This window comes from Polypterus senegalus, chromosome 10 (genome assembly GCF_016835505.1).
Source record: "Polypterus senegalus isolate Bchr_013 chromosome 10, ASM1683550v1, whole genome shotgun sequence".
NCBI lineage: Eukaryota > Metazoa > Chordata > Cladistia > Polypteriformes > Polypteridae > Polypterus > Polypterus senegalus.
Window position 1 is genome coordinate 103,260,522 of NC_053163.1, and position 8,026 is coordinate 103,268,547.

General features: G+C 34.3%; 1 long non-coding RNA gene across 1 annotated transcript; it reads right to left on the bottom strand.

Annotated features, from left to right (window-relative positions):
* Nucleotides 1-438: 438 nt before the first annotated feature.
* LOC120536307 lies at nucleotides 439-7,659 on the bottom strand. The gene is made up of 4 exons (XR_005635102.1): nucleotides 7,581-7,659; nucleotides 3,816-3,851; nucleotides 1,878-1,971; nucleotides 439-580 (listed from the first exon to the last, which is right to left on the bottom strand). It is a non-coding gene; the product is annotated as an uncharacterized LOC120536307 (long non-coding RNA).
* Between the last annotated feature and the right edge of the window lie 367 nt (nucleotides 7,660-8,026).

An 8,026-nucleotide genomic window follows, 5' to 3' on the forward strand; every position in this document is an offset into this window, starting at 1 on the left:
GCGGATGAGCACTTTCCTGGAATCTAAAATAAACCACCTGAAGGAGCACAGCTCACAGGAAATAAAAAAAAAAAAGATAAACAACATATCATAATAATTACTCACTGAACTTTTTTGTATTTGGCTCAGGAGGATTAGTTTTGAATTGTAATATAACTGTATTTTGTTTTACAAAAGGTAACATATTAAATAAAGGTAAATTGATTATGAATCTGTACATGTCTACTGATGAAAGAATATAGTGTTCAGTGTTTACAACTACCCTGCACTTGATATTTTTATTATATTATTTATTATTATTTCATTATTATTTATTTATTATTATTTTAAATAGTGTGAAATAAATAGACCTTGACACCAAAAGAGGTTAGGGGCAGCCACCCATATATTGGATTTAGGCTGCAAAAATGATGCTTTGGTTGCACAAAACTGTACACAACAGATCTGATTCCAAAGAGGTGATTGGGTTTCATTTATGGCTGGTTGGCAGAAGTGATGTCATCTGGAGCAGGAACCGGAAGTGCCGTTTTTGGGGCTCTGGAATTGAAATCTGAATCTGGCAGTGTTTCCCGTGTCTGGTCTGCAGAGATAAGAGAGAAAGGTTTACTGTACCTCGCTACCCCCTGGCCTTGCGTGGAATTACCTTTTTTTGGTCCTTTTAGCTGCCCCTCATGTGCATGTGTGTGATACTAGATAGATAGATAGATAGATAGATAGATAGATAGATAGATAGATAGATAGATAGATAGATAGATAGATAGATAGATAGATAGATAGATAGATAGATAGATAGATACTTTATTTATCCCCTCAGGGAAATTCAAGTGTCCAGTAGATCAACACATTAGTAAAAATTGTTACAAATTATTTTAAAAAGCAAGAAGAAAACATAAATAAATGGTGAAAAGTGCATCAATTGTTACTGTTGTTTCCGAAGGCAGATTGGTGACCAGGTCATGAATCACTTGTGTTGACAACAGCGTTATAAAATCTCACAGCAGTAGGAACAAATGATCTTCTAAAGCATTCTGTTCTACAGCACAGTGAAAGAAAGCTGACTACTACATTTACTTTTCTGACCTGTCAGAATGTTGTGGAGAGGCTGACTTCTATTGTCAAGGATGACCTATACCTTCCTTCCCATACTCCTTTCCACCACCATTGAAAATTAGTCCACAGTCCTACCCAGCACTGAGCACCAGCTTTCCCAAGTTTGTCCAGCCTCTTTGTGTTCCTATCTGTCATACTGCCTCCCAGTTATCTACCAGTTAGAAAGAGAAGCGTACTACAACAAACACTGTTTAAAACATTGAAAAGAATTATGGCAAATAAGACCAAAAAAGCATGTAGCATTTTGAAAGTGAATCCAACTCATCATATCCGGATTGAAAGGCTGGCCAATATCCCAGATATATCAGCATCAGTTAAAGCCAATAGAATTATGAAGGCCCAGAAGCTCTTTTCTTATGGTACATCATAATTCATCCCCATCTCTGGTTAGGAAGGGTCTATCAAACAGATCCAAAAGAAGGTCATTTTGATCCCACTTCTTTATGAGCAGCCCGCTGCCACATTTTCCCTGCCTTAAATCTTTCAAGGTTTAACAGTGGCCTGCATGAGCCAGAACCAATTTTTAAAGTTTATGGTCCATTTTACAAAGTGTTGTAAACCACCACCAGCCTTTTCCCTTGTGATGATATTTTCCAGCCAAATTTTAAATGTCGTACATGATGTGTCTAAAGCCAAAAACAAGTCTTCATGCTGCTGTGTTCTTTGCTGTCTTAAGGTAGACTATAAAACAACATTACCTGGTAATCACTCTTCAAGATTTTTTTGCTACATATTAAATACAGGTCATGACTTTATGAGGTACTTACATCTGTCCATTTATCCTTTCAACTTTATGGTGCCGCAAATCTTTTAGCTGCCATCATGTTACTAAAAGATTTATTTCTTCAGTCTTTTGCTTTCCTGTGAAAAACAATTAGTTGCGTTAGTCGTGCATTCAGTAAGCAAACATGATATAGCAGAAGACATATTTTTCTACACACATATACTACTATATTCATATTCACAACTATATTCATATTTGCAGTATTCCATAATTGTGAAGAAAGAGCTTTATCTTGAAAAATACATATCCTTTAATCAGCACGCATATATTTATCTTAGGAACTTCTAATCATTACAGTTTTTGTCAGAAATAGATTTATCCACCCAAATGATTTTCAAATTAAACATCACCATTTCCTAACAGCTGCAATGTTCACATAGTTTATTCCTTACGTTCCACAGGTTTTCCACAGTATCCTACTGATTTTCCTGCTAGCTTAATTAAAAATTTCTTTTAAATTGGAATGGTATCAATGATTCGAAAAATATCAAAACTAGTTAATAATTGCTCTGATTTCAGTCTTACTTTACAGTCAATATTCAATGACGGCATGTAATATGTGACTGCAAATAAATGTATCCTTGTAGTCTTGCTAAATAAAGAAAGTTGTCAAAATTTGTCTCAACAGAAAATTAATCTTGACAGACACTTCTGGATTGGAGCACAGCCATTAAAACCAGACAGTCTCTTAAATCCTGTCTGGTCTGATGTGTAAATCACAGATTTTTGCCATACACTTTAAAACAGATAGTAAAAGTTAAAATAGTTGAATATTACAGAAAAATTGCTCTTCACCTTTAAAGCTGATTTTACTTCTTGAAACAAACAGCCTTCATTGCAGTCATTAAAATAAGAATATCTGGTATTACTGGAGCACAGGATCATGGACATGTTTACTTCCTGTTGTTGTAGTCTTGATACTTGAGTTGCGCTCAAGTGACTTATTATAGGGGAAATCTGTTGATTCGGCACTATGTTCAGACAGCCCGTGAGCAGCATGGTGTGGTAACTTCTCGCTCTCTTTTTGTCATCTTATTGATTCTCACAGAGTAACTAGAAGGTTATATAAAAGATCTTGCTGGACCTTCCATGTTTCAGATGTGAAGAAAGTATTGAAAAAAAACAACTTCTAATTTTGTTTTGATATCCCTAGAAAATGTTTTGAGTGTGGAAGCATTTATAATCATGTGTTTGTGTGTTGTAAAAATTATTTGAACACTGTAAATCAAAAACAGATTTTTATGGAAATCTATGAACAATTTGCACTCAGTATTCTTAAGATCTTTTTGGGTGCATTTTAGCTATTCAACTTTGAGCTTTTAAAGTTCAGTTTTTTAAAGCAGGCAAACCACTGCTCAGAAGTTCATAACAGTTGCATTTAGGGAAGAATTTTGTGAATTTTGAGTTCAAGCTATAAATAACATGTAGTATGTGGATCTTTGCATTGGCAGCTAAGTGCAAAATGTCTTTGTCTTGCACCTGATACCTGCTGACTGTTAAGGTGACAAATTCCAGCATCTCACAAAAATATATTCATGTATGTATGTTTTGTTTTTAGTCAAAAATAATCAAAAAATTATTTTAATTCTGTACTATTTAGTTATGCATAAAAATAATTTTTACATACTGTTTAATACAATCCTGCTGCTATATTATCAGTTAGTAAAATAACAGAATAAACTTGGAATTACTGAAAAGCAACAGGCCATTAATATATGTATTGTTTAGATAGATATTAAAACAAGATTCTTTAATAATGATTCACATAAATTATAATGTCCTGTAAATTAACCTAATCTCAAACAGAGAAAAGACAGATATTAAAACACATTGTATGATGGCATCTGTTTTATTTATGCACTATGTTGGGACTGAGAGTCTAAGGACAGCCATAAGAAATAAGTTAGGGAAAAATAATTACCTTTCTATTCAAATATGCATGCACTGCAAAATATGCCTGAAAAAATGAAAATGAACCGTTTATGCACTTTACCAGAGTTAAAAATAAGTTAACATTTTAATAATTTGAATGAGAAGTAAAGACAAAAAATTACACAATTACAATGTTAAAATATGACAATAATAATGATATGTTGTTTGTTCCTATTTCTGCTTGATGGCACCAGGGCCACAGAGTTGAAGTGCTAGCCTAGCAGTCCACTGCAAGAAGCTTGTATATTATTCCCATGTTTTGAGAATGTATACCTTTGGGAAGAAGATGGGAAGAAAATGAGCACAGGAGACCACAAAAATGTTGGCATGCCTTTCATTGGAAAGGAATTAGAGTTCTAGAAGGAAATTCATAAAAACACCATGTTAAGTGTCACTATTATTTTGCTGGTACATTGTACAAAAAAAAGGTAGAATATAGTACGTGACAGAAAGATTTAATAATTGAGGAGCTTTGAGTGTTTAGAGATAAACTTCATTAAGGTCTAGAAGAGTTAAATGATTGTATACAACATATGTAGCATAAAATGAATCAAAATAGTGCACAACAAGGAGGTAAAAAAACTTGTTCCATCTTGCATTAATAGGCATGTGGAAATAGCAAATAACCAAAACTTTTATTTCCATAGCACTTTTAAAAAAACATAATGCTAAATGCTTTACACGACATTTAAGAAAGAACTATGAATACAAAGAATAAAGTAGATGGATGAAATCCAAAAATAATAAAACTATATAAAAATAAGTATAACTTTATATAATGCAGATAAATAATTAATAGAAATAGCATTCTAATGTATGGATTAAACAGTTACATTATTTTTTAAAGTCTGTAATGATTGTAATGGTATGTTGGATGTTATGAAAAGATGACCAGGGAGGACATTAAAACAAACACCTTAGCTGGCAAGATGCTAGAGAAAAAAAACCTGCAGGAGTTTCAGGCCAAAAGACTGTCCAGCTTCCTACTGGACATTCTACTAAATACAAATGTGCTAAAATAGTTTATTACTGTTTTCCTAGAAGATTAGATGCAGTGGGTCTCATCAAGAACTGGAGTATCCATATACCTTCACATATCACACACAACTGCAGAGTACTTTGATCAGGTTGCAGCATTACCACCATAGACAACCCAAAAAAACAGAGAATAGTAGAAGTTAGTAATATTGGCAAATATATAATATGGCATTGAACCACGTTTTGTTATCTATATTAACTCCTGAATAAAAGCAGCTAAAAAATGCAATTTTAAAAAGTGGGTTTTTAGGAGTTTTTTTAAAATGACCCATAGTATTATCCAGGTGTAAATCTATTGGTAAAGCACTGCAGATTTTTGGTGCACACAACAGCACCACTAACTGTAACCATGTACATTATCATTTGTAACTGTCCAATAACTGTAACCACAAACTTGTATTTGCTTGAAATTTAAAATATTAAAACCAGTGTTAAATGACAGTATTCTGCATTGTTTTCAGTGCATCATAGTTACTCACAAACTTTACTGATAATAGTTTCCTGAAATCTTGCAACTATGAAACTACTGTTACTTCTTTACACACTCCATTTATCTAGGACTTACAATAGCAAGTCAGAATTGTTCAGTTTTTTAATGGTTAAGCCAGTGTTCCTCCTCTGGCTTTCCCCGGCTTATATCTAATTTTCTTTTTTTGTGTTTCTTTTTTGTCTTTTTTCATTGTTTTCCATTGTCTTTTATAATATTGTTTTGTTTACTCATTGTTAATTTGATTATGTATTATTTGTCATTTTTATTCTGTTTGGTGATTGTTCAGCATCTATGTATGTCTTGCTGTTGCCCTGTGTCACATTTTGTGGATAGAACTGAGGAACTGGCACTGGCTCTGACACTTACCAGTTACACATGATCACTGAATCTGCATTTTACACACAACACTACCGTAGTACCATATATATATATATATCTAGCTGTGTAAGCCCATGCTGTAAAAAGCCCAGGGTCCTAGAAACTATTGAAATTGTCAGAAAAAAATTGAAATGTAGAGATATCAGGTAATTGAAAGGAACTACTCTGGGCATCACTCTCTTAGGTTTCATTTTGCCGACATGCTCGCCTGGTTTGTGTATTAGCTACGGGAGGAAAAGTAAAAAGGATACAGTTTGGCCGATGTTTTCACTTGCAAAAGAGTTTCTGTATTTTCTCAGCGGCTTTACTTTGGCAACAGAGTCACTTTCTTCTTCCACCTTGCCGGCTCTCTGAGCTTCATGCTATAGCAGCCTTGCACTTCCGGGCCGGACAGACAGACGCACAAACTTCCACATGTAGACATTTAGTTTTCTGTCCTTACCTCGACACACACACACTTCCACGCCACTATATATATCATATGCATTGTTCATAGACTCTCAGATCACGATAAACAGAACTCTAAATACAGGGTGGTATATCATTCGTAACAGAATTCATGGTTGGACAAAGTCCAGCACATTTTAATACACAATCATGTGGCCACCCATCACTAAAAATTGGGTCATGACTCACTGTTTATGAGAAAATGGATAAAGAATCAGAGATCTGGGGAATTATCAGCAATGAATAAAAATGTATTTTTTATGCAGACAGTGCTTTATATTACTTATTAGTACTTACAACATCCATATCTGCTAAATGTGTTGGAATACTTCAGCAAATTTTCAGAATTCAAGGTTAATAATAAAGTTGAACATATTATTTTTTTAGGTAATGCTGGATGTCATCTTACATTTGTATGGGTTTCTATAAATGTCTAACAGCAGTTAAAATTTAAAAAAATATGTACAGCAATACTTCTACAAATAAATTCTCTGTGAAGGTCTTTTATAGGGAAGTCAACATAAAACGTAGAGCAGCACATTTACAAGTTCATATGTACCTCACTGTTTGGATGCTGTGGTAGTCATTGTACATTCTCTCAACAAGCAGTAGTCACTGTCTATTATTAATATTGTGCTTACTGTAGAATGCAAATTATTATATGTGAGTACTTATAGATGATATTTTACACTAACTGTACTTATTTAAATAAAATGCAGATTATATAGTAGGTAGAGAAAAAATATCTATAGTAGAATCATTGGGGTTGGCACCTAACTATAGAAGGAGCCAGTAAAAGATAGGGTGCAAATAGAAGGTACTTACCATAATTTCCTCTGCTAAAACATCCTTACAATTCTGACATGAGATGAAATGTATTGTTGATGAAAGTGATTGCAGATGGTGTTGTCTCTGACCAGAACTGAGTTGCAAGGTACTGCCGGCAGCTCAACTGTGTAGGCAAGCTTTGAGGCAGAAGAGAGTATGCAGAGACACATGAAAGGAGCAGCGGAGGATCAGGGCAACAGCAGAAGGTGGAGGGTGGACAAGGTAGGTGACAGCAGTTTTAGTTGTGGAATAAACAACGCCTCCACTCCAACCCAGTTATTGTAATGTGTTTCCTGATTCCCTATATAGTACAGCTACCTATGATAAAAAAAGTTTCTCATTATGAACTGAAATCCTGGAAGGCATCTACTTTGCTAAATGAAGTAATATGTGTAAGTTTTTGAGTTCATTCATATATATCAACAAAACTTAAAAAAAAAAAGAAAACTACCCAACTCTGACTTTGTCAATTTGGAATAGAGTTTGGGGGTTATGGTGCTAGGTCATTCTCAGTTCTAACAGTAAGAAGAGCATACATACTATTCAAGATATGAGACAGAATTGAATTTGTACCTGCTTGGTGAACCATGGAGAGGAAATCTCACTTTTCGGCTGCAAGAAGCTTAAACAATGGCACATCCACATAAAAAACGACAAGGGGTGAGCGAGCTTTCTTGAAGGCTTTTACTGGACATACCTCACTGTAAACTGAAATATATAAAAAAGAAACATACAGGCATTTACAGGTGTACAATCAAAGACAATAAAGAATGATTTACAAAGCAATACAAACCAGGCAGTGTACATTAAACAATAAAGCTTTAAAAGACACTTACAAAGAGAGTGGTTTCCACGGTTGGATTAAAAAAAAGAAAAGCGTATAGACAGAGGTTCAAATTGTTGCGTACCACAACTAACCAGACCTACTGGTTTATATACCTTAAAGATATGCTTCGTACGTGACCGAAACAAGAGATAAATGGGGTGCCTACATGAAACACATGGGGTGTATTGTATCC